At 49.6% G+C, this 24,932-nt stretch overlaps 1 long non-coding RNA gene across 1 annotated transcript; it reads right to left on the bottom strand.

Moving 5' to 3' along the window:
- Window positions 1–6,176: 6,176 nt before the first annotated feature.
- Window positions 6,177–24,438, bottom strand: LOC125358751. The gene is made up of 3 exons (XR_007212389.1): window positions 23,325–24,438; window positions 15,287–15,294; window positions 6,177–6,187 (listed from the first exon to the last, which is right to left on the bottom strand). It is a non-coding gene; the product is annotated as an uncharacterized LOC125358751 (long non-coding RNA).
- Between the last annotated feature and the right edge of the window lie 494 nt (window positions 24,439–24,932).

Genomic DNA, 24,932 nt, shown 5'->3' with positions numbered 1-24,932 from the left:
GCTTAGCAAGTATGAACAAGTTGAGTTGAGTCTGTGTGTTGTCACTTTGCACATCTAAGTTATCACCGTAGGAGGGCGAATGACACAAATAAGCTGATACCTATAATGAGATGTAAGCATTCCTCATGCTGATAGAGGCTCGGTAGAGGAGACATTGTGGGGATTCACAGTGATGGAGATAAAGGAAGAGTGGGAGAAGTAGCAATTAAGGTGGTGAAGAGAGGCCAGATTTGTAAGTGCTTAGTGTAAAGGGTGTGCTATGGGAGCACTGAGTTCTTCTGTTTGGCCATACGGTGGTCTTATCAGCTATAGAAATGTGCTATCCTGATAGGTAGAGGGGACTGACAGGTGGAAGCCTCAGGAAGTGCATGGATGTCCCTACACCTTTCCCTGAGCAGGAACCCTCCAGGGAGAATACGGGGCACCATCCACTTCCAATCTGATTACTCACTGCTTGTCCTGGTCCCCAGCATGAACTGGATCCTGACCAAGGGAGGGCCAGGTAGTTACCAGGGGTGTCTGAAGTGGCCTGGCCTAAACTGGCACAGCTGTGACTCAGGTACAAGGGAGCACGGGGCAACTGAGGCAGGAGGCTAGTGAGAAAATGAGCTCTGAGAGTCCTTTGACTTGAACCAGGAGCTGGGATGGTGGAAATAGAGGTTGAGGGTGTAGTGACGAGAGGAGAGGGTGGGGATGATGAACTCACTGGAGGGTCACCAGGTGCCTGGGTCCCTGAGGAGCAGGGCAGATAGAAGTGATGCAAAGGTTCTGATGAACACAGGAAGGCATCCATTATTACCCATGATTCCATGGGGATGGGCTCGAGTACTTCAGAAACAACCACTTCCAGGATGACCTCAGAAAACAGCTGAAACCTTTGAGGAAATGGCTGGGTCCAGTCAGAATCGGAGAGAAAACATTTCACTGTAGGGATTTGGGATAAAAAGCAAGCCCAGGTGGGCACAGCCTGATGCAGGTAGCAGCATTTATTGAGCACCTGCTGTTTCCTGAGCACATGGCACGACTCTGTGACAGGCTGTCTCATTTAAACTCAGAGCGACCTCATGCACGAAGTGCTCTGACGGTTCCCATTTGGCAGCCGAGGGGAGAGAGGCCCAGGGATTGCAGGAACTTGTGGGAGGGGTCAGAGGAGAGGGGAGGACTTCCCTGGGAGTCACTTCTCTTCTTCATGTCTGCTAGACTACCAAAGCCACGGGTGATGTTCCAGTATTCTCACACAGGCGCCTCTAGGCTTGATTTGGTTGGACTGTGGCAGCCAACAGCTTATCTCAGAGCTTTGTTTAGACAACAGGAGTATGGCTTTTCATAGAGCACCAGCATTCAAATTTTATATAAAATTTAGAATACTTCCACATTAAAGAGCATTTTTATTTGACTAGTGTATTAGTCTAGGTCTTCAGAGAAACAAGATGAATAAGACATAAATATATATATATATGGAGATGTACAGATACCATAAATCTTCCTTGTGTGTAATAAAGATGTTATGTGTTACATGCACTGAAGAGATTTATTGGAAGTTACTGGCTCACGCTTATAAGGCTCGGAAATGCCACCTGTACCCCTGAAAGCCTGGTGTTATCGTCAAAAGGCCTGAGGGCAGACAGCCAGGTGGAGATCCAGTTGGAATCTGAAGACCTGAGCCCTCGGCCTGCTGTAAGCAGGAGGTGAGCTCTGTCTCTACCTCAGCCATCAGATGCAAGCGAGCCCAACCTGCCTGTATCTCTTTGTTCCTTTTAGGTCCTCAGCAGGCTGAATGATGTCTGGTCACACTGGGGAAAGGCCATCTGTTCACCTCTCTGTTTGTTCAGTGTGCATCATCTGTTCTAAACGTGCCTCCACAGACACACCTGGAAGTAGAGTTTAATCAGATATCTGGGCGCCTTGTGGCCCAGTCAAGTTCACAGTCACAACCGGACTGAGATGTTATGATGGGAACACTCCTGAGTTTGGAGGGAGAGAAAGACGAGCGCACATGGCAGCTCCATTGTTCGGTGACTGTGGGGCCCTGAACAAGTTATTTTAGGGCTTCCTCTCATCTCATGTCTGACTCAGTGGATTCTCGTGAGAGTGAAATAATCGTTGAAATATAGATTTCTTCTGTTCTTTCCTCTGTGCCTCCCCTACTCTTTGCACTCTGGAATAAGCTAGCTCAGGATTCAGTACAGTTTTTCTTGAAGGATTAGATGTAAAGGTTTTAGACTCTGTGGACCATCCATTTGTACTACAGTGACTCAATTCTCAGGAGCATTTGCCATAATAAAATCTTTGCTCCTGCAGCCACACTTTGCTACCCGCTTTTCTAAGACGTGAAAGAATTCATAGCACCAGAGTAAGAAGCACATCTCCACAATGACAGGGGTGGACATGAGCCTTCGGAAGCCCCCACATGGGCCTCCCCTCACCCCCCACCCAAAGCACTAGAGTCAGATTGCAAATCCCTTCAGTAATGTTTCAGCTAACAGTGGACCACCTACATGACAGTGAGCCCAGGAGATGATGTCCCTTGGGGCATCATAGCTGTCTTCTTGTGTATAATCACACCCTGCCATGTTTGTAATGACAACATTAGCCAATGACACTCAGACTAGATCCTCATCATCAGGTGACAGGTGACTATGGCTTAGTTGAAGACACACAGCATGCCCCAGCTGGGATGTAGGGAAGTAAAACAGGACAGAGACAAAAATGGACAGCACTGCTAGGAGCATTCGGTGTGAAACTGTCACCAGCATTACCGGAAGTCCAGCAGCCCTCGCCTGCCCATAAATGCCCATGGAACCTTCAATCACTAGGATGGTCAGAGCTACCTGCCTGCCTACATTTCCCAGCATTCCCAGAGTGGGAAGTGACACTGACCCTCGCTAAAGCCAACTGCAATCCTACAGGTCTGAGACTAAACTACCTACCTCCCCTCCCCCACCCCAGTCCAATGGTTGATGGGCAAGTGGTCAGAGATGCCCAGGGGTGGGGGAACAGCATCTTACTCCTTTGCTATCTGCAGGTGTCCTTGTGCTGTGAGGTTCAGGGCAAGTAAAGGTGGGAAGTGACACATCTGAAATGCAGGTCCCCAGGAGGCAGAGTGGCATGTGACCCAGGGGTTTGCAGTAAGCGTTGTACCTTGAGAAATGGTTTTAATTGAAATCTTGCCTCCGACAATACACATTAAACTTATGGAGTATGCCACCACTTTCCCTGGCTGCCCTTCTCCCATTTGTCTTCATCCCTGTTCTCAAAAATACCTTCCTTAATTAATCTTGCTGCAATTTACACCAGCTTCTTGCCTTGCCCCCACATTTATCAGCCTGGGAGACAGGATTATATCCAGAGGTTTGGAGATAAAGCTCTCGAGTGGGATAATGAGTTCAAATCCTACGTTGGCCCTGATTAGTTGTATAACTACCTGCAGAGTAACGAAAGGCAAGACTTTATTCCCATGACAATAATAGTTCCAATCCTCTTGGTTATGGGATTTCTAGGATGCAGGGAGATGAGAAATCAGCATTTTTTCCCCCCAGGGGTCTCCTGATAAGGCACACTTTTTGGTTTTACCAAAATGCAAGAAATAACGTAAGAAATTTCTCCTCTGTCTTCGGTTGAATGTTTCAAGACTCCAGTTTAAAATGTGATTACTCGAAGGCTTGTGGGAAATGAGGTCCTGTTCTCCAATTTCATGACCCCGGCACTGGACACACAGAAGGTGGGCACTTAATTGTTAGCAAATGGAGTGTGTCCAGTGGCTATGGTGAGCGAGGGGGGCGTAGTGAATCCTGAACCACCGCTGAGTGTCACAGGGCATGGAAGGTGTTTACAGGTAGGGCCATGTGTTGTGTAGTGGCGTTGTGGCCACTGGTGGGCTGTACATGTGATAGTGGTTCTGTAAGATTGTAATAGAGCCCTCCCCCCCAAAAAATTCCCCATTGCTGTGTCTGTAAAATGCAACACTGAGGCGTTTGTGTCCAGTGATACTGATCTAAGAAAGCTCCCTTGCTGCCAGTTGCATTGAGCTATAGTACTCACAATTACGTACGTGCATAATCCTTGATACAAGGACATGTGTCTATGTGAGTGGCTTGTGTATTTACCATACCATAGGGGTGTGTGGGGGTGGGTGTATGCATGCGCATGCGCACTCATGCTGGTACCAGATCTTGAACTCAGGCCTTCACACTCTTCATTCAGCTTTCTTGCTCACAGTTGTCTGCACCACTTAAACCACAACTCCACTTTTGGCTTTCTGCTGGTTATTTGGGGATAAGAGCCTCTGGGATTTGTCCACCCAGGCTGGCTTTGAACCATGATTCTCACATCTAAGTCTCCTGAGTAGGTAGAATTGCAGGCTTGACCCCCCAGTACCTGGCACCATACTATACTTTCAAAGTTACTTTTTTTCTACTCTATTTATTTCAAAAGCAGTGTACTGTAGCCAAGTGCTGGTGGCTCATACCTGCAACCCTACCTACTCAGGAGACTGAGATCTGAGGATTTTGAAGCCAGGCAAGAAAGTCCATGGAACTCTTATCTCCACTACCAAAAAAACTACCAAAAAAAGCTGGAAGTGGAGCTGTGGCTCAAATGGTAGGGCGCTAGCTTTCAGCAAAAGAAGCTCAAGGGCAGTGTCTAGGCTCTGAGTTTAAGTCCCAAACTAGTACTTCCCTCTGCCACCCCAGAAAAAGATGCTGTGTACTGTAAAACAGCCTGCTGTGTTAAGTGGGTAGCAGCCGCAAACATCTCACGCCTGCGAAATCTCTCGACTGGATCATTTTGTCTTCTGCCCATTTTAATGGCACGTTGTTTAGTTCATCCTGTCTCTGGGAGCTGGGGGGGTACCCAAAAGGAACCAGGGAGCCGGGCAGGACACTGGGTCACCCCATCTAGGCTTGAGCAACTGCTCAGGACACACCTACGCCACACTTCTCAGAGCTGGTTCCCATCCTTCTAGGGTTCAATCACACCCCAGTGTTCATAGGGCGATTCCATCCTGAAGAGAGATGTGTGACATGCATCGTGGTGTTGTTCCATTTTCTCTGGGGAGCACTGAGGCTGCAGAGGGATTCATTTCACGCAGGGTAAAACGTGACCTTGGAATCAAGAAAGTGGCCTGGGAGTGGGTGGTGACTTGTCTCTGGGGCAGCTACATCGGAGGTCATCTGTTCTCCATTTCCATTCCGCCGGGCCCCCCAGTGGCAACCTGCCAGCTGACACACGTGCTCAGGCCATTGGCCAGGAATTAAATTTATTTGCAAGCGCAGAGTTCAAGCAGGTACATAAATTTTGCATCTGCAGCCTCGTTGTTCAGTGTGGCTGACGCGGCTGAGGACCTGCCAGGGTTTAAAGGCCGCTCACTCCAGCCCCGACACATGCAGCATGCCCCCTACCCAAGGCCAATGGTGCATTCTGTCTCTGTCTGCAGCTGACTGCCATGGCCCCTTATGGAATGACATGCAGGCTAGCTTCACATCCAATGCTCACCCGCCTTTCTGGCCACCCCTCCAATCTCCCCAGGGCCTCTTTGTATGCCTTCCAGATCTTCCCGAGCTTCATACAAGGGAGCAGGATGTGGCGTGGGCTCTCAGTCACTCGAGAGTCACTTTCCTTCAACTCCTGGTACTTGGTGCTTTGATGATGGGAAAGGTCACATCTATCAATATGTCTCTTTTGCAAGGCCTGGGTAAATCCCAGCCAAGTGGTCCCAGCGAGCCCTGCCTCCTGTGTAGTCCCCTTCCCCATGGGGTTGATTGCGGCCTCTCTGGGGACACTTCAGGGAGGTTCACAGGTTGGAGTTTCCGTGAAGTCCTTCTACACCTTGGAGCAAAGGCCTCACTTCTTCCTCCAGTGCCATTCTAGAGAGAGAAATCCAGTAGACAGGAACCAGGGGAAAGGGATATCTGCCAAAGGGAACAGAACAGGGTGGAGTCTGCCCACGGGGGGGGGGGGGGGGGGGAGGGGAGAGTTGGGTCAAGGACAAAGGAAGAAATGGAGCCAATACTCACTACAGATTTGCATCCGTCCTTCACCTCGGCAAGTCCTTTGTAGCCTGCCATTTCCTTGAATTCTCAGAGTACTGGATAGTATTTATTCGTCACACCAGAGGGTTTTATTCCAACATAGGCACACCATGGATCTTGATCAGTCTCACCTGCATCCTGTTGCCCTTTTTATTCCCCTCCTTCCCAAACTGATCTCAAGAAGCCCTCCCAGCCATTTATGAAGAAAGAGCATCTCCACTAGAGAAGGCAAGCAAGGGCTCCCAGATCACACAGCAGGTGTACAGGGCCACTATCTTAACTCAGGTCTTATTTTCCTCCTTTAACAATAACTTCCCGGTGAAAGTTAGCAAAATCACTTCTTTAGCCTAAATAGGGACCTATGCTTTTCCTGCTCCCCGCCAGACTTTCTTTCTTTCTTTCTTTCTTTTTTTTAAAGTAGTCTCCGCTGAATACCTCTGATTTCTTAAGAACCTGCAACTCAATCAAGTTAAATTGTGAGAAGCTGGCAGAAGACGAGTGTTAAAAGCAGAATAGCAGCAGCAGTAAGTCAGGGTTTGGAATTACTGAGTGAATCCGCAGGAGGGGTCAGAAGTCCAGTTAGCTAAGCGGCCCAAGGGGTGGTCACACGTGCCTGTCCCAGTCCCTCATTCTCTGCAGAAAGTTAGTCTTTTTCTTTCCCATTATGGAAAATATTTAGGTTGTTGAGCTATTTCTAAGAAGGAACATTCATCTACTTGTTTTTTTTTTAGAGGAAGCTAATTTGGTGTTCAATACTGAAATATATTTGGGGGATTTAATGGCTGTAAATAAACGAGAATAGGATCGTTTGGGTTATATGGTGCCAGTTGCCAATTTCTTGTGCTCTTAAACAATCTGTTTCCTTCCCAAGGCTGACAGGCGGCAGAAAATCTTGGGCATATGAGAGATTTTGATTGTTTTCAGACATTAAAGCCCAGCCCGCTAGCTGGTACTAGTGGCTCATGCTTATAATTCTAGCTACTCAGGAGGCCGAGATCTGAGGATTGTGTTTTGAAGCTGGCTTAGGCACAAAAGACCATGAAACTTTTCTCTCCAATATTCCAGCAAAAAGCCAGAAGCGGAGCTACGGCTCAAGTGGGAAAGCACCAGCCTTGAGTAAAAATAAATACAAACAAAAAAACCCCAAACAACTGAGGAACAGCGCCCGAGCCTAGACTTCAAGACCCAGGATTGGCATACGACAAAACCTAGCCCTTCCATCATTGCTGCGGCTCCCTGCTCCTGTGGGTGTCTTTTACCTACAGCCCAGCACTCTGGCATCTTCTAGACTCCCATGGGTCAGGACTGAAGAGACTTGGCCTGGGCTCTGGGGTGGCTCTTGGCGGGTCCCCTTACTCACCTAGAGCATCTGTCAGCTGCTGGGAGAAGGTAGTGAGGCACGCGAGACCCAGGAACCGACTCTATTTCCTAGCAACGGACACAAACTCGTTCTCCTCTGTCAGCAGGAACACAGATTTATGTCAGCTACAAACCCCCGTTATCACCATAATAAACCATATATTTGCTGGCGGTATTTACAGCCGGCTAATCATGCCACTCCATCCTGGCAGCCCCCAAGTTGGTGAGGTTCCTAGATGGGGTCTCCCTGCAGCCCCCCTCCCAATACGATTCGGTGGCTTCTGAGTACTAATTTACTTAAAAGCAGTGTCTGACAAAGCTACTAACCACCTAATTACGAAGGAAGATTACTGATACCATTAATTGAATGGTTGTAAAACTCTGGTGAAGTCAGATGGTAGTCAAATCCATGTTCAATTTACTAGGCTATTAAAAGTATTTCCGGCTATAAAATAAACAGACACAAAGCATCCTAAACAGGCTAATATGGAAACATAAAAAGAGAAGCGGGAAGCTTGTCGTGGTAATTAGCGGTCGTGATGAGCTGCGCCTCAGACCCCGCGGTGGAAATTAAAGATTAATTTATGATGGGGCTCCCTCGGTGAGGGAGGTTTGCCGGTGACAATTCTGCCCACAGGTGGGCAGGGCGCTTGGCATTTCCACTGCCAGGTTCGTCCTAGCTTGGACAAGGCTTCAGGCCGTGTGTGGTTGAAAGATACTTGGTGACATACTGGCTCCCCCAGAGCCTCAGTTTCCCTGCAGAGAAGGATTGGTTTGGTTAGAGCTTATAGTGATCGATTGCATTATGACATTCTACCAGTCTGGAGCCTTGCCCACCCTTATATATAGCTGACTGTGTGCACTCTCTGCTTCCTCCTGAAGAAGTGTACCTTGCTTTCCACATTCTAGAAGGTTCTTTAAGTCCTGCACCATTCCCGTGCTATGCATTCCTTCTGCTTCTCCCTCGTTTTTGCTTCTGGCTCATCTGCTGGTTAAGTTCCCAGAGAGCACAGCAAAGTTTTGGCAGAATGCCTTGGTTTGCCCGGAAAAGTACAGGGGCCACGGGCCAGGGTCAGAACCTGCCCACAGGCAAGGGGAACAAGAAGAACGTTCCGTGTCGAATGCCACCAGAAGGGTCTTAGCAGGAGAAAAGGCCCTCTCTGCTTCCCTTAGTTCTCAGGTGGGTTCTGTGGCTGGATCGAGGAAGCCACTTAGTAAAAGAGCTGATTAGCCAGAGAAAAGCAAACAAGCAGCATACATTTTACAGGCTCAAGAGAGTGAAGTATGAAGACATGCGCAAAGTGTGTGGAGTTTCTGCTCTAGCCATCACTGGTGCAGGAACGGCAGGCAGTGGACCTGTGGCCCAGACTAGGAAATCCTAGGATGTTCTGAGATATAGGGGCAGAGGGAAGACAAAGGGACTTTCACATTGTTTACCCAGGCTCCCTGTGGCCTTAGTCTTTGGTGACCTGCGCTTTTATCCAGATGTGGTTTGTGGAGGATATTCCTTCTAGAAGAATCTCTATGAATTGTGGCCTGCCAAGAAAGATGGATTGGATTCCCTCCCTGTAGTTACGGTTCTGACTTGGACTAGGCACGCCTTGATGCCCAGCTCCAGAGTGGACCAGTCTCACCTGACAGAGAACAGCCTTGGCCAGGGGCTTCCTGCCAGCCTGGCACAGAAAACGACTTCTGGGTCCACTTGATCTTAAGCTGACCCACCTGGGAGGAGGGATGAGTACAGCCTTTACATCCTAACCTTCGAGGAGATCCCAACCTCTCCACACTCCACTTGGAGGACGACCTCTGACCTCTGGCTTCCTTTCCCCCAGGTGAACCAAATAGCTCCAGCACCACGGCTCATTGCCTTTCCCCTGTGTGTCCTTGGACAAGGAGATTGGATTGCCAAAGCCTAGGTCAAGCATCACTTCCTGTTTCTCTAGCCTACACTCAGGCCACTCAGACTGTGGGTTCAGGACCCATAGCATTGGCCTTCTGGGGGAGCAAGTGAGAAATCCACATTGTGGAGCCTCTTCTCAGACTTGTGCAATCTGACAGATGTTTCCTATGCACTAAAAGTTGAGAACCATGGAGAGCCGGGATGGGCTCAAGTGTGAGGCACTTCCAGGCCTCATCGCCTTAAATCTAGGGGATGGGGATTTGGGCATTTGTGCAAGCAACAACTGCCCACAGGGATTCCTTTTCTGGGGTGGGCCCAGGCTTCTCTGCTGTCACCTGGTGAGTCACAGCCCTTCCTACAGCTTAGAGTCGCCTGGTGGACTTTGAAGCCATACTGGAAGCAGGAAAGCCCTGTGAAATTCCTTTTGGGGAGGGTCAGGAGGCCAGGCTGCTGCCCTTGCCCTCTTCCCCGGGTTATTCCGAGGCACAGCCAGTGTTCTTCACAGTTTGTGGTTCAGGAAGTCATCAGAAATGTACATTTGCGGGCTCACGCTTCAGATCTACATACCAGAAGCCCTGAGGTTCTCCCAGTCATGGGGGTTTTAGTTTATTCTGCAGCCAGGATTGGTTAATGTGCAGGGGCCCAGAACAGAATGCAAACACAGGGTGCTTTGTGGGGAAATGATAAAGACTCTGCAAATAGTGACAGCCAGGAGGGATGGAGGACAAGGCCTGGGAGGTACAGGGATAGGACAGGTGCCTGCGAAGCCCAGGCTTTGGTGATTAGCATCCATGATGCTAATCATTACTGGTCATTACTGGCTTGCTGACCAGCTTGATGATTGGCAGTGGACTCTCCTTGGCAAACTGAAGGCATTCAGGAGAGGTGGATTGCCTTAGCTCTCTGGGAGAACTGCCATATGTTTCAAGAAGAAGCCTTAAGAGTCCAGAAATATCTGTAGATATTCGTTGAAGAAATAGCTGTAGATATTAGCTGAAGAAAAGCCCTAGACACAAAAATCACTCCCCATCTCCCCTGCCATGTTCTACCATGTTCTTCCTGTGAATATTTTCCTTTTTCTCTTCTTGTCAGTTGTGGGACTTGAACTCTGTGCTCAAGACTGCTTTACCACTTGAGCCACAGTGCCACCTGTGGTTATAGAGTGGTTAATTGGAAATAAGAGTCTTCTGGGGACTTTTTTTCTGCTGGGACTGGCTTCAAACCGCAGTCCTCAGATCTCAGCCTCCTGAGTAGCTAGGACTATAGGCATGAGCCACTGGCATCCAGCTCTGTGAATATTTTCATGGCAAGGGGTTATTGCAATAAAATATTCTGTATGAACTGGACTATTGTTGTGCATGCTTGCTAGTAACATTAAGAACTGTAACAATGGAATCTCCCTTTTGTATAAGTAATGCAAGTACGTTTTAAAAGTTGAGGGAATTAAAAAAGAAGAACTCATAGGCCAGGCATTGGTGGCTCCCACCTGTAACCCTAGGTACTATGGAGGCTGAGATTGAGAAGATTGTAATTTAAAGCCAGCCCAGTTAGAAAAGTCTGTGGAGACTTTATCTCCAGTGAACTAGTAAAAAGGAGGCATGGCTTCAGTGGTAGAACATCAGCTGAGCCACCAGACCAGGTAAGCACAAGACCTTGAGTTCAAATCGAGAGAGAGACAGAGACAGACAGATAGACAGAAGAGGAGAGGGGAGGGGAGGAGGGGAGGGGAGGGGAGGGGAGAGAAGGGGAATAGAGGGGAGGGCAGAGGAGGGGAGGGGAGGGGAGGGGAGGAGAGGAGAGGGGAGGAGAGAAGAGGGGAGGGGAGGGGAGGAGAGGAGAGGAGAGGAGAGGAGAGGAGAGGAGAGGAGAGGAGAGGAGAGGAGAGGAGAGGAGAGGAGAGGAGAGGAGAGGAGAGGAGAGGAGAGGAGAGGAGAGGAGAGGAGAGGAGAGGAGAGGAGAGGAGAGGAGAGGAGAGGAGAGGAGAGGAGAGGAGAGGAGAGGAGAGGGAGAGAAGGGCAGCCATGATGTATGTTAGAGTTCTTTTCTGCAAAACTCAGAATCAAGATGCATTTGTGTTCACACACAGTTTTGTTCAAGGGCAACTCTTTTGTTCAACTACTTAAAGATAATAAGACTATATTGAGAAAAAAATCATGTGGAGAGTGGCTAGTTCTCAGCACCTCAGACTCCTTGAACAGCTTCTCTCCACATCCCCCAAGAACCCAGGCTGTTTCTCCGCCACACTGTCGGAGCTGGGCACTGTGCCATGTGTACACACATTCCTCACTTAACACCCACAACTCCTAGGGGGACAGACAGTGCAGTTTATATCCCTTCTGTGAGTGGGCGGAAGAAAGCTCAGAGTGCATTAGTTACATCCCCCAAGGTCTTCACCACTGACCCAAGCAGGACTTGGATGAGGCCTGGCTGTTGACCCGGCCTGCCTCTCCTTGCTGGCCCTGCTGCTTGCCAGAGGCCTGTGTGGGAAGGCACTGGGGGAAAGGCGGTCCTGTCCTCCTTAGCTGACTGCTCTCTGATCGGATCCCACGTGCAGGGCCAGGCTTGAGCAGTCCCGGCTTTCATGTCAGCATGGGCCTCTCTCACAAGCCTAAGCCAATCTGTGGGTCTTGAGTTCCTTTTGTTTCACCAGTAAGAGCTCATTTCAGACATTCTGCAAGCTGGTGCATAGGCTGGTGTTTATTGTCAGCCCCCAAATAAGTAGATGAAATGGAAACTAGCAGGACTAGTTCTTGGGTTTTCTTAGCCCAGGCAAAATCCTCCGTGAGAGCTCCAAGCTCTCCAGCTTCTGACTTCCTGAGCCAGTTCTTCCCTGATCAGCCCTGTTTTTCCAAGGAACTGAATTCATTTATTCACTTAACATATCTTTAGCCAATATTGACTTAACACCTATTAGGTGGAAGACAAGTGCTACGTAGTCATACAGAACAAGACAGGGCCACTGTCACCAAGGAGATAAGATGTAGCCACCGATGGCTGCGGTCTAAGGTGCATGGTGGGAAGAGCTCTCATAAGCTGTGTAGAGGTGAGTTCAGAGGAGGGCTGAGTCTCCCCACACCTGGGCAGTGCTATTCCACTTTTGAAAGTTGGGTAGAGTTTCTGCAAAGGAGAACAAGGAAAGACATCTCTCCCAGATCTTCGTGTGAGAACCCCTCCACCTGTCAGAGACAAAGGGCAGGTGCTTCTCCCCAAAATGATTGCCATGACCATTATAGTACACCCAAAGTTTATAGAGAATGTGCTGGGTTTCCAGAGTTGTGGCATGCCAGGACTGGTGCTTGGACTCAGGGCCTCCACTTCCAGGTTTTTGCTGATTCATTCAAAGCCTCAGCTGGCTTTGGACCTTGATCCTCAGATCTCAGCCACCTGAGTACCTAGGATTACCCATGTGAGCCACCAGTACCTGGCTAATGCTACACATCTCGATTTACTCAGCCTGCAGCTCCCAACGTGCTACAGCTACAAGATGGGGAAACTGAGGCTACAGGCATCAAGTGTCTTGTCCAGGACATGCAGAAACTTAGTGTCATTGAAACCGGGGAAGCCTGCCGGCAGGGTGCACCCTGTACTCTTCCCCGCACCGCCCCCCCCGCCCCACCCTGAGCAGAACCTTAGCAGGACCCGGAGGAAATCTGCTGCCATGATGGTACCCAGATGTGGAGGACAGGCACAGCAAACCCTGACGCCCCAGCCCGCCTCGCTGCAGGCTTAGCAGTTTTTTCCCCTGCATAGGCAGGGCTCCCTTCCTGCAGGGCCAGCTAGGGGAATCTTCATGGCTTGTGGTGGCTGAGGTTTGGCACTTCGGGTCCACAAGTAATAGGGGCTCAGCGTGTGGCAGAGCATAAGCCCGTCTCCCCTTAAGCCCCAGAGTGCTGCAACAGAGTGCAGTGACATGACAGGGCAGGATTGTCACATTGGTTTTGTGTCCCGGGGGGGGGGGGGGTGGGGGGGAGGGGGAGAGGGGGCTGGGAGGAGACGGAGAGGGGAGAGGGAGCAGGAAGGATCTGCACAGTGGCTGCTAATTGGATAGTGAAGTGACCGATTCATTATTTTCTTATCCATGCTGAGCAGAGCTGGAGGAAATCTCTGGGGCTAGGAACAGCACAGGGGGGAGCCTGTGGATCTCTCTAGAAGGAGCTGCTGGTGGGGCCCAAAGCTGCCAGCTGATATGTTTTATTTGGCCTGCCTGGTGTTTTTTTTTTTTAAAGCTGTTTTTAAAATAGATACTGATTTTAAAAAAAGAAAGTGGTAGAGTGTACATACAATTCTGCTCGTGTGAAAAAGTAGGGAGATTGGGGCCTGAATCCACACAATGTCTCCCCTGACCCTCCCCACCCCCAGGGGTTTCCTGTATGGGGGGCACGGGGTGTCAAAGCCTTCCCACCGGACTGGGCCACTTTGGGGCCTCTGGTGTGAAGATGGGGTGCCACCCTGCAGAGGTTGTCATCCAGCCGGCAGGCTGCCAGCCAAGGAGTCCAGCCAGGGGCTCTTGGAGAGTGGCTGTAATGGTAGATTAAGTTGCCCATTAGGAAGCCATTAGAAACCAGCATGATGTCTCACTGGGTAAAAGAGAGGCTGAAGTCAGACACAGGCTCCCGGAACACTCCATCCAATTTAATTCTCCATATATATATATGCACATATATATATATATATATACACACACACACACACACACACACACACACACAGGCAGATGAGAGTGGAGACTATAAATCACCCTTTGAGCTGTGGCTCATTATAAAGGATATGGAGAGAAATTAGGGAAGGCACGAGAGGGAAGAAGGCGATGTACAAGGCAGGGTTGTTACGGCATGATTGAAGACAGGACTATGAGCTGAAGGAGGACTGAAGCGTGGCCTGGCTCAGACTCCAAACGCCTACCAGCCTCTGGCCTGGCAGACACCCAGGGGTGGGTTAGGAGTGTCTAAAATAGGAGACACGTGGGCAGAGAACTTCCTACGGCAGTGCCCCAGCCACAATATCTCCGTGGGGTTTGGCTGTGTGACTTTGGGTACCTTCCGTAACCTCTCTGAATCTCATTTTTCTTGCTGAAGGAAAACCACTAAGGTTGGCACGGGAAGCCCACAGCAAACTCTCACTCAGGAATGCTTTCTTCTGTGGAATGCTGGGAAAGATAGAAATGGGCCTGACCCCAAGTAAGGGGTAGATGTCACTGCCCACCCTCACCACCCCAACATCTGTTCCCAGCCCTCTGCCTGGCTACGTACGGGCTTCTCTGCCTCTGCCTTAGCTGCAGAGGGCTGTGGGGTCAGCCGGGGACATATCCTCTCAGCAGTGGCCTCCTCATCTGCTCCAAGAGTCCCAGCATGGGGGGGACCGAGGCCCGGTTGTTCTGTCAGGAGACACTCTGGATGTGCAAGGAGCTCCCAGCAGGCCGCCCGAGGCTTTGTTGAGTCTATAGCATTCGGTGCTTCTTCCTTTGCCAGGATCCCCATGCCCCCTTCCCTTTGCCAGCCCGTGATCTTGCCCTTCCTCAGGCTTCAGCTGAGCTAGAAGCTCCTGCTAGCTTCTGAGAAGGGTGCCAAGTGGCCCTGGGTAGCTGCCCACTGAAGGTTCCCCGCCCCCCCCCCCCACCCCCCTTAGCAAACAGGCTTTAGCTGCCCTGCATTTCTGGATGCGGCCGACAGGGGGCGCACTAGAGATGGCTTGCTGTTGCTAGAGAAGAAGAAGCTGTTTCCTCCTCTTGGCTTGTCCTCTGTCTCAGTACCAGACCTGGGCAAGGGCTCTGGGCATCACACGGTTGTCCCTTCAGGCCTATTCACACCTCTGCTAACCAGCTGCTCACCCCTGTGTGTGTGCCAGTCCCCCATCCCCCACCCTCTCAGCCGACTCACTGCCGAGCCAAGCCGTCCTTCGGCCCACCCTCCCCTCCCCTCCCTCCTAGCCTGTGTTCCCACCGCCTCTGCTCACTTTCCAGTCTATTTCTTGTAGATAAATCTGTGCCCGCCCCCTTCACAGCTTTGCCTTTTGATTTGGAGGAAAGGGGAAAAAAAAACCCACATTTCTATAAAGCTATCAAATGTTTCCCTTTCACGAACACGGGTTGCATTCATCGTAAGTGTTCCTTTCATGGCGATTGAATTCTGGGAAATGGGCTTCGGGCGCCTGTTTTGGGGAGTTAAAATGGGAATGCAGACTCCATTTTTTTTTTAATTGTGGAAAGCTCTTTACACATTTTTTTTTTTAATTTAAGCAGTTGTACAAAGGAGGTGCCATACAATAAAGCATTTTATGAAAACGATGCATCTTGATCAGTGTCACCTTCGTCAATATCCTCACCCCCTTCCACCCACCCCTTCTCTTGCTTTTCTTAATTCTCCCCTCCCCCCTCCATTCCTTGAGCCCACTCTTCTTGGCCTCACTCCTCCTCTTGGGTGCACCCATTTCCTGGTGTTGATTTTGTGTTGGGCTTTGACCTAGTCTTTCTAAAAGATTATACTATTTGAGCTCTCCATAGAGTCTTTTATACTTCAGTTACCTCATTCGTAACCACTTGCATCCTGCCCCACACATTTCCTTCTAGATCTCCCTGCGTTCCTACCCCACAACCCTAACCCCTCTGGTGTGAGCAAGTGGCAGGGCCGGAGAGCATTTGGAGGAAACAAGGCAAAGGAAAGAGCAGTGATTGAGGTCAGGCTCTTCTACGCAGTTATCTCCAGTGGGTGAGAGGGACTGGATGCTTCCATGAGCACAGCTACTTCCTAACACCAGGCCATGTCATCCACATGCCCACTCCTCAGTGAGAGCTGTTATTGGCTTGGACTGAGTGTCTGCTCTACGGGCAGGGTGCTGAGAACAGGCAAGACGCCCACCCCTGCCTTGGGGGCTCTCGTCTATGTGGGCAGGTTAAAGATTAAATCCATAGTGTTCAATGTAGGGCTGCGATTTTGCTTTTGCCTATTGTGCAGTTCCCTCTGCCTGAATACGTGTCCCCTGCTCCAAGTCCTCTCCCAATCATCACGTGCTGCTCATGGCTTCTTGTCCATCCATTCTGTCAACATCCCCTCTCTTCTCATCTCTCTGGCATAAGTCCCTGCTTAGAAGCAGCCTATTCCACAGTCAGTTTCATTAGAATAAGATATTTTCTTTTCCTAAAGCCCCCTGGTTTTTTTCTTTGTTTTTTTTTTTTTTTTTGTGTGTGTGTGTGATTCATGGTTTTCCCAAAGCAAAGGATGGTGCGTGGCCTGTGTCCGATCATGTTTATTGGGTGAATAAATGCGGAACGGTACCAAGTGCTAATTAATATAATTAACATGGACTGAGAAAGACTGTAGATGGAAGACTTTCTTGGAGAAGGGTCAGCTGGACTCATCTAAGGACCAGGAGATATTAGCCAGGTGGAAAGGGGAAGAAAACTCTCACATATAGAAGACATGGGCCTGTGCAAAGGTCCTGGGACAATGGGAGCATGACACTCTTAAGGAAGTGTGAGTTCATCAGGAGTCAAACACTGAGGATGGGACAGAGGTGTGTTGGGGGATTGACAGTAACAGTTAACACTTAGAACTGTCCACAGTGTGCTGAGACTGGCCCAGTCTCTTCAAAGCTCTGGGAGGAAAGCATTGCCTTTCTCCTCATTTTACAGTTGAGGAAATCCAGCTTGTACGTCCACAAATCTAATGATTATCTCAGGTGCATTGATTCCAGAGCCTTTAGACCATGGCTGTCAGTGCCCTGTAGGAGGAAGAGGTAGCCAGCAGAGCCTTGTGTGGCTCCTGGATGAGGGAGGCAGATACAGGCTGTCTATCTCCCAGGTAGTTCTCAGCCCTCCCAGCTCCCTGCTCTGGGCCCTGGCCTGTCTCTGGAGCTATGCCCGAAGGCTTGACTTACTGGATTGACTGAAAATCCTGTCTCCCAGGTGGGCACAGTAGCTCATGCCTGTAATCCTAGCTAATGAGGAGGCTGAGATCTGAGGATCATGCTCTGAAGCCAGCCTGGGCAGGAAAGTCCATGAGATTCCTCTCTAATTAACTACCAAAAAGCTGGACAAGGAGCTGTGGCTCAATGGTAGAGCATTGGGCTTGAGCACAAAAGTGCAGGGACAGCACCCAGGGCCAAAGTTCAAGCCTCAGTACTGGTCCAAAGACAAAAAACAAACACACAAAAAATCATGCCTCCCATTTCTGGTCCAGGTAAACCCCATGTCAGTCTAAACTTCCTGATGATTAGTCCATGAACCAGCAAGACCACTTCAGAGACGGTACATAGCTGGGGCACTCTTCTCAGGGATGAGATATTAAAATCCCTAACTAGGTCATTGCTGCCCAGCATGAGTGGCTATAGCTACCCATCGGAACCTCAGTGTCTGAGCTGTGGTCTGACAGCTACATCAGGCCCCCTTGGGTGGGAATATTTTTTTTTTGCCAGTCCTGGGCCTTGAAGTCAGGGCCTGAGCACTGTCCCTGGCTTCTTTTTGCTCAAGGCTAGCACTCTACCTCTTGAGCCACAGTGCCACTTCCTGCTTTTCTGTTTCTGTGGTACTGAGGAATTGAACTCAAGGCTTCATGCTTGCAAGGCAAGCACTGTACTGCTAAGCCACCTTCCCATCCCAGATGGGAATGTTTAAAGCTCCCTAGGGAAACCAAATGTCAAATGAAGTCTGAGTCCCACCTGGCCTGAAGTCAGAGAGGAACCAGTACCCTGGGGAGCTGGTAAGAAATGCAGAGTCTCAGGCTCTGCCATAGCCCTACTGCGCAGAACCTGCTTTTTAAACAGGGCGACTCCTATCCCCATTGAAGTTTGAAAAGCAGTGCTCTGAAACCACACTGTAACCACCAGCTGCATGAGGTTGTTTGGATTAATGAAATTCTAAACCCAGGTCTTGAGTGGCCATCAGCCACATTTCAAGTGCTCAGTGGCCACTGGCCATTGAATAGGACAGAGTGGCTATCAAAAATTCCCATTATCACTCAAAGTACTGTCAGACAGTCCTGGCCTAGAACACTCACTTTCTTTCTACAGGCAGATGGGCAGGCAGGCAGACAGACAGACAGATTGGTAGCCTGACAGTGCTACCCTCCAGATGGGATGGAATTCACCCCAGACACAAAGATGGCTGATTTTCTGCTCCTTTAAAATAAAAGAGGAACTGGGGCCCACCTTTTTAAATCTTGGCTGAGCTCAGCTCTGAGAGCGAGGGGCCTGTGGACAGGAAGGAGGGGAGAAGGAGAGAAGCAAGAGAGATTGCCAGAAGGCAGATCGGTCCCCACTCTTCCAGCTGTTTTATCAGTTGTGGGGCAGGACCACGTTCCTACTAATTACACCACACAAAAGGGCCTAGCCACCCGGTTTGATTGACTCACGACTAGGTGCAACCCTGAATAGCAGGCACTTCGTCAAGCTGTGTACCAGGCAAGCTGGGAACCACGGTGCTTGTTCCTGTTGGAGGGTAGGGGCAATGAGATGGGGATCTAGCCTCTGAAGCTTTCCTTTGTGGGGAGAGACCAGATGAGGTTTACCTGTGCTGGCCAGGCTGCCCACAGGACAGCAGGATGTGTAGGGCAGGTGTTGCTAAGCAACATGATGGTGACATCCCCAGAAACCCAGCTCTCCACCTGGACAGCTGAGAGGAAATAAGGACAGCACAACATTTGCTTACTACCTGGTGTGCTCTTCCCAAATGACCACAGGCCAGGGTGGGTAAAAGAGTGAAAAGCTAACAGGAGAGAATGCACCCGCCAAACGTGTCCTCCCACAAAGCCCCATGGATGCTGTTCATTTCTCCACAGGTTTCCAGCTGCTGGGGCTCGCTAATGTTTTATAGACAAGAAAATGAAGTCATAGAATGAACAAGTGGCATGGGCTGGATTTGAACTCAGGCAGTTTGGCTTCAGAACACTTGTTTCTTAGCTCTGTAGAAATGAGGCTTTGCACTTGGGGTTTTGTAGGGCTGGGAGACAGAACCAATTTCTCTGTCTCCTGCAGAGATGTAGTGGCCTAGAGAGGTTAAGCCATTGTCCACAATCACAAAGCAAAAATGATCGAGGCCCCTAATATGAAAACGCCACATCTAAAGTGTTCTCCAATCAAAAACGTTCTGAGCACTAATGTGACTCCACAAGTAGAAACCTTTGCCCCTGACCTGGGTGCTGACTGTGGTGTGTAAAGTAACTATCAGGCTCCACCCTGAACTTGGGCTGTGGGCTTAGTTCTCATCCCTGAAATAAGCTCTTTAAGCAAATATTCTAGAATCAAAAAAAAAAATCAAACCCAAAACACGGCCATATAGGAGTTCCTCAACTCACAGTGAGTCACGGAGGTCAAAGAATCATTCTGTCCTTTATGTGTTCATAACTCTTTATGAGAACATTAGTCATCGCCCAGCCCTGGGGATAATTCTCTGTAGTCTCTGTTTTCTTAATTACTGGAATCAAATAAGTCTGGCAGTGGGTAAAAAAAAAATAAATGAACTAACTGGCCACAAATTATGATAAACTCTATGAAGGCATCCCCAAGGGCTGCAGAGTGAAGACTGGAAGAGGCCAGGGCTGGGGCTGCACAGAATTGCTGGTTTGTCAAGGGCTCTCTGAGGAGGAGACATTGACGTTGAGATTTTAGAATGAGCTGTTAGGCATCTAAGACAAGAATGGAAGAGGGGGTGTTCCAGTCAGGAAGATACTTGGCCTATGGGGGGCCACCTAAGGAAGATGGGTACAGCTGATATCCAGGACGGAGATGAGATTGTGTATTATGTTCCCCATTTCCTGCCCTACAACCAAGTGGAACTTTGCCCCTCAATTCCTCCTTCTCGTGGATGTCTAATGACAGCCACTTCTACCCATCTCACCCTGAGACCGTGAGTGAGGGCATCGGGAAGATGATGGAAAGGATGGAATAGGAACAGGGCATCCATGACAGGCTATCGGCAAAACTTGGGGCAGAAAGTTGAAACTAAAGACTTGAGATGCAGGAGCGGGCTTGAGCCCCACTGAAAAGGCTTGACGGGCCACGGAGGGCTCAAGATGGTTGCCCTGTCTCCTCCTTTCAAAGATGGCTCTTGGCTCGGTCTGTTTCTTGCTGCCTGATGCTAAGACTGGATTGCATGGACCTTTGAGTTTGTATGGCTTCCTCTAAAATATGCAAAGGGAAGGCGGGCTTCCCCACTGGGAGTCAGCGTCACAGTTCTTAAGAGCCATCTGATAGGTGCTGCTTGTGGGCACAAAACTTTGAGCAGGAGTCTTGCAGCAAACCGCGGGGAACTCGGCTCTTTGTTATGCACACCCCAATTTGTCCAGCTCAGATCTTCAGTGACTGATGCATTGGGCACTTCTACCTAGTTGGATGAAGATGTGTGCATTGCACGTGTGGTACTTGCTGTGCAAACTTAGATGAGGGGAGGGGAGGAAAACTAATTATAATCAGCATCTCTTTGTATTATTATTATCTTTAAGTGGTTCTTCAAAGGGGTTTCCATTGAACACATCAGTTTATGAGTACAATGCATGCTGATCAACGTCACCCCTTCCTTTAGCCTCTCTTTTGCACGCGCTACACGCCAGCCACCATCCTGAGCCTGTTGCCTGCAACAATTCATCTAATCTGCATAATACCCCAACAAGATTCATAAGAATAATTTACATTGTTCTTTATCTGATGAAAAAATGGAGGCAATAAATCATAGAGTTAATAAGTGGCATGGGCTGGATATGAACTTAGATTGCTTGTTCCTTAGCTCTGTGGAGGTGATGGGGAAACATTGCTCATCCCCTAGGGCCTCACCCACCAATAAATAACAACCCCAGGTCTCTCACACTGGCCCTGGGGCCTAGCTTACTACAGAGGGCAGAATTGCTCTCGTGATTTACCTGTAAATGCCTCATGATGCCTGCTGAACCATCTTTCACGCAGGTATTGTTCTTGCTCACATTTTATAGATGGGGGAACTTGAGGTTTAAAACACTGAGTCATTGGGTCAGGTTCTCTCTATTAAACAAATAACGGAGTCAAAATCCAAAGCTAAGCCAGAATCCAGAGTCTGAACTCTTTCTGAACGCATGCTGCTCACTCTACTGAATAAGCCTTTGCATGTCTCAAAGGTTCCCTGTTAAAATGAACTTCAGCCATGTGGGAGAATGGTGACTTATTTCTTTTCCTTTTCAGGCCCTAAAACATATCAGAGATTTAGGGACAAGTTATAGAAAAGTCCCCAAGGCCCTGATTTTCACCCAGAGTGACAATTATGTGGTGATTGACGATGCCCAGTTAAACAAGCTCAGGCCTACTGTGCTGCCTGGTTCAGCGTTCTCCAGTCTCTCTCCTGGCTCCTTCCTCACCCGTCTCCCCGCTCTGGGTGGAGCAGGCCACCTGCCTCCAGGTGTTCATATGCCAAGTGTCCCGCTGACTTGCAAATCCACAGTGGTAGTTTAGGCTCAGCCCCAGGTCCCCCTCATCTTTGTTCCACCTGCAAGCAGGGCCTGCACACCCTGATTTTTCCCTCGTGGGGCCCCACTCCGATCCTGAGGGATCTTCTTCCCCATTTCCCAGCTGCTGCCTGTATTGGCAGCTGAAGGCTTACACCTGCACCCCTCTCTGGGGAGTTGCCTCTGGGCACCTAGAGACAGCTGCTAGGTACTGAACCCTGCCCTCCCCCTCCCCTTGCACCCCACTGTCAGGCACTGATGTACCTGTTCTCGACTCTACAGTGGACGCCTTCCACAAGCCACCCATTCTTACTGACCCCTGTGCAGCATCTTGGCCAGGTCTCCTATCTCCTTACCCCACCCCCACTGCCCTTACCCGACCAAGCAGCCCCTTCTCCCGTTGCTTCTTCATCTCATCCTACATAGGCCTGGAGCCTGCAAAGTTCTGGTCCCCTTCTCCCCTCTCCTCCAGCTGTCACAAAGCCACGCCTCCTTTGCAAGCCACAGCCATGGCGGCTGGGTTATTGCTGGAACTGCAGCGGTTCCCACCGTGAGAGCTTGTGTTGAGCAATGGAAATGACATAAATCACTTTCCTCTGAGGGTGCTGAAGCCCTGACCCTCGGTGCTTCCAAACAAGCCGATGTTTGCAGACTGGGTCTTTCAAGATACACTCTAGTTAGAAGGAGGTTCAGCATGGGTCCTGATCCCACGGAGAGTTAGAGGAGAGCAGCGCAAGGAAGACACGCCGAGGAGCCTGGACTCCTGACACCACAGCTCCAGACTTGAGGTTTCTAGAACTGAAAGACAACATGTCTGCCTGGTGTGTGGCTCTTTTGTCACAGCAGCCCCAGGAGGCTGATATATAAAGAATCCCACGAGAGTGACTTGAATTCACGAGGTGCTGGCTTATGGCAATGTGCCGTGCGCGGTTAAAGAATCTCAGCTATTCCAGACGTGAGTTACTTGTCATTCCGCACCGTGGTCCCCAGCAAGGCCCCCCACTTTTACACTCCATCGGCGAGGAAAAGAGAGCTTAGCTTCATACATTAGGCATCTGACGCTGCTTAACAAATCCTGCCTGAGCTCAGCGGCTTACACGTCGGTAATCAGTCATAATCTCTATCCTGTCTCAGCAGAAGGACTGAGACGGGAGACTGTCCCTGCATCTCCCAGGAGGGGGCTATCAGATGTCACCCAGGGCTGGAGACACAGGTGCGTGCTCACCTGGTGGGTGAGATTGGAGGTTCAGGCCTCAGCCTTAGAGGCTGAGTACCTGATCGTGCAGCCTGGGACAAGAAAAGGTGGCTAAATGTTCGTGACCAAGCCTAAGAAATCAAGCCTCATCTTTTTCTCCTTCCACATGGCCCAGGCTGGGCAGCTCTGGGTAAATGTGGCAGGGGACATTGAGGGCCATCTTCATGGATCAAGATCATGTGGCCTTGGTGGGGGCCGTGTCACCTCATGGAGGCAAAAGTCTGTTCTTGGAATGAGTGAAAAAAATCTTGTATTTATATGTAAAGCCCAGGCTCTCATATGGAATGTATGTGGATATCTGCAGTGCTAAGATATGGTGAAGGTAGCAAGCAACAACGAGAAAATGTCTAATGTCTCTTCTAAAGTTAAGGGGCAGGTACTAATTGTAAGAATGGTTCATCAAGGTGAGCTAATACTTTTTGGTTACAAGTGATCAACACTCAATTTAGACTTGAGCAAAAGTGCTCAGGAATGAGGAATGTAGGCATGGTTAGGTCCAGGAGTTCAAATATGATCATCAGAGTATTCTTTCCAGATTGTCTTCTGGCAGTGTGGTCCAAGCTGGTCCTGTGAGCACTGTCCCCCTGCTGCTGGTGGCTGACCCCTGCCCTCGGCTCCAGCTGCAGAGGGTACTTCTTCCCCTGTACTCTGGCAGAAAAGGCCCAGGAAGGACCCATTGGAGCCCAGCACTTTTGGACGCATGCTTGTCCCTTGAAGGACCCTGTTGATGGCAAAAGATCTATAGCCATCTTCTTTGTTCCTCTAACTTTACAGTTTTAGATAATGTTCCTGGGATGTGGTAGGATTCGATGAGGCCAGGGGTTGAGGCAGGATGGGATTAATGATGTTGTAAGGAAGGGAAGGCACGGTAAAATGACGCAGCAAGAAGGGTGCTGTCACAGGCCAAGAGCAGGAAGAGGCCTTCCTGGAACCCAAATCAGCAGACGCCTTGATCTTGGTCTTCTTGTCTGTACAAAGAAAATAACATCGATTGTGACGGCTACCCATTCTGTGGCTTTTTGTTATGGCAGCCTGAGCAGACTAATACATATCACATATCAGGGAGTTGCCTAGCACTAAGCTCATTCTAGGTTCTCAAGAAATGAATGAGTCCTAACAAGGAACATGTTCATGGGCAGTCAGTTCAGGAGATGAGATTTTGAGGCTGAGCATGTAATCTGTCATCTAGATAACGGGGAGTTTGTGAGCAGGGAGAAATAAAAAGAAGAAGCAGAGCATGCCAAGTTCTGCAGTCAGGTGGCAATGGAGCGTTACATAGGCAAAAGTCAGCCACCCGGAGCAATGGAAGAACACAGGTGTTGATATGGCTCTCTTTCAGATTCAATGGTGTGCAAAGTGATCTAAGAAAGTACATTTTGGGGTTCCCAGGAGCCAGTGCTGCTGTTGGTCAAGGGGCCATTCATTGACAGGGAGAGAGATGGGGAATCAGGCGAACCAGAAGCAGGATAGGGACGCAGGCTGTGCAAACGTCCCATTCATGTGTATGTGTGTGTGTGTGTGTGTGTGTGTGTGTGTATGTTGTGAGCATGCACGTGTGTATGTATGCATGAGGGTGTGATTGGAGGTAAGGGATGATGCCGGTGCTACAGTGTCAGGTGGAATCACTATCTGTATGGTGTGCCTCATTTTAATAGTTTTTAGGAAACTCAAAAAAAACTCCTCCCTTCTCAAGGGAGTTAGCTGATTTGGGAGTTGCAGAAACAGTTGTTCTGCCTTCTCAGATTGTACACGTCTGTTCCCAGGGCTGGGGCTGAGTTGCTGGAATGGCTGACAGTTGTTGCAAGGCGATGCCGTAGACAAGGCTGGTAAGGCCAGCGCACCCACCGGTCCCCACGTCTGTTGGGACGTTTGGCTGAATGTGTGGTGGTAAGCGTGAGGCAGTCTGGATTTCTCCACTTTTTTTAGCACCCCGAGTTACCTCATACTTGCCATTGCTTCCACTCTGTGTTCCTGCCTCCTTTTATATT

This window comes from Perognathus longimembris, chromosome 10 (genome assembly GCF_023159225.1).
Source record: "Perognathus longimembris pacificus isolate PPM17 chromosome 10, ASM2315922v1, whole genome shotgun sequence".
NCBI lineage: Eukaryota > Metazoa > Chordata > Mammalia > Rodentia > Heteromyidae > Perognathus > Perognathus longimembris.
Note: the sequence above shows the minus strand (reverse complement) of the source record. Positions and strands in the feature narration are given on the sequence as shown.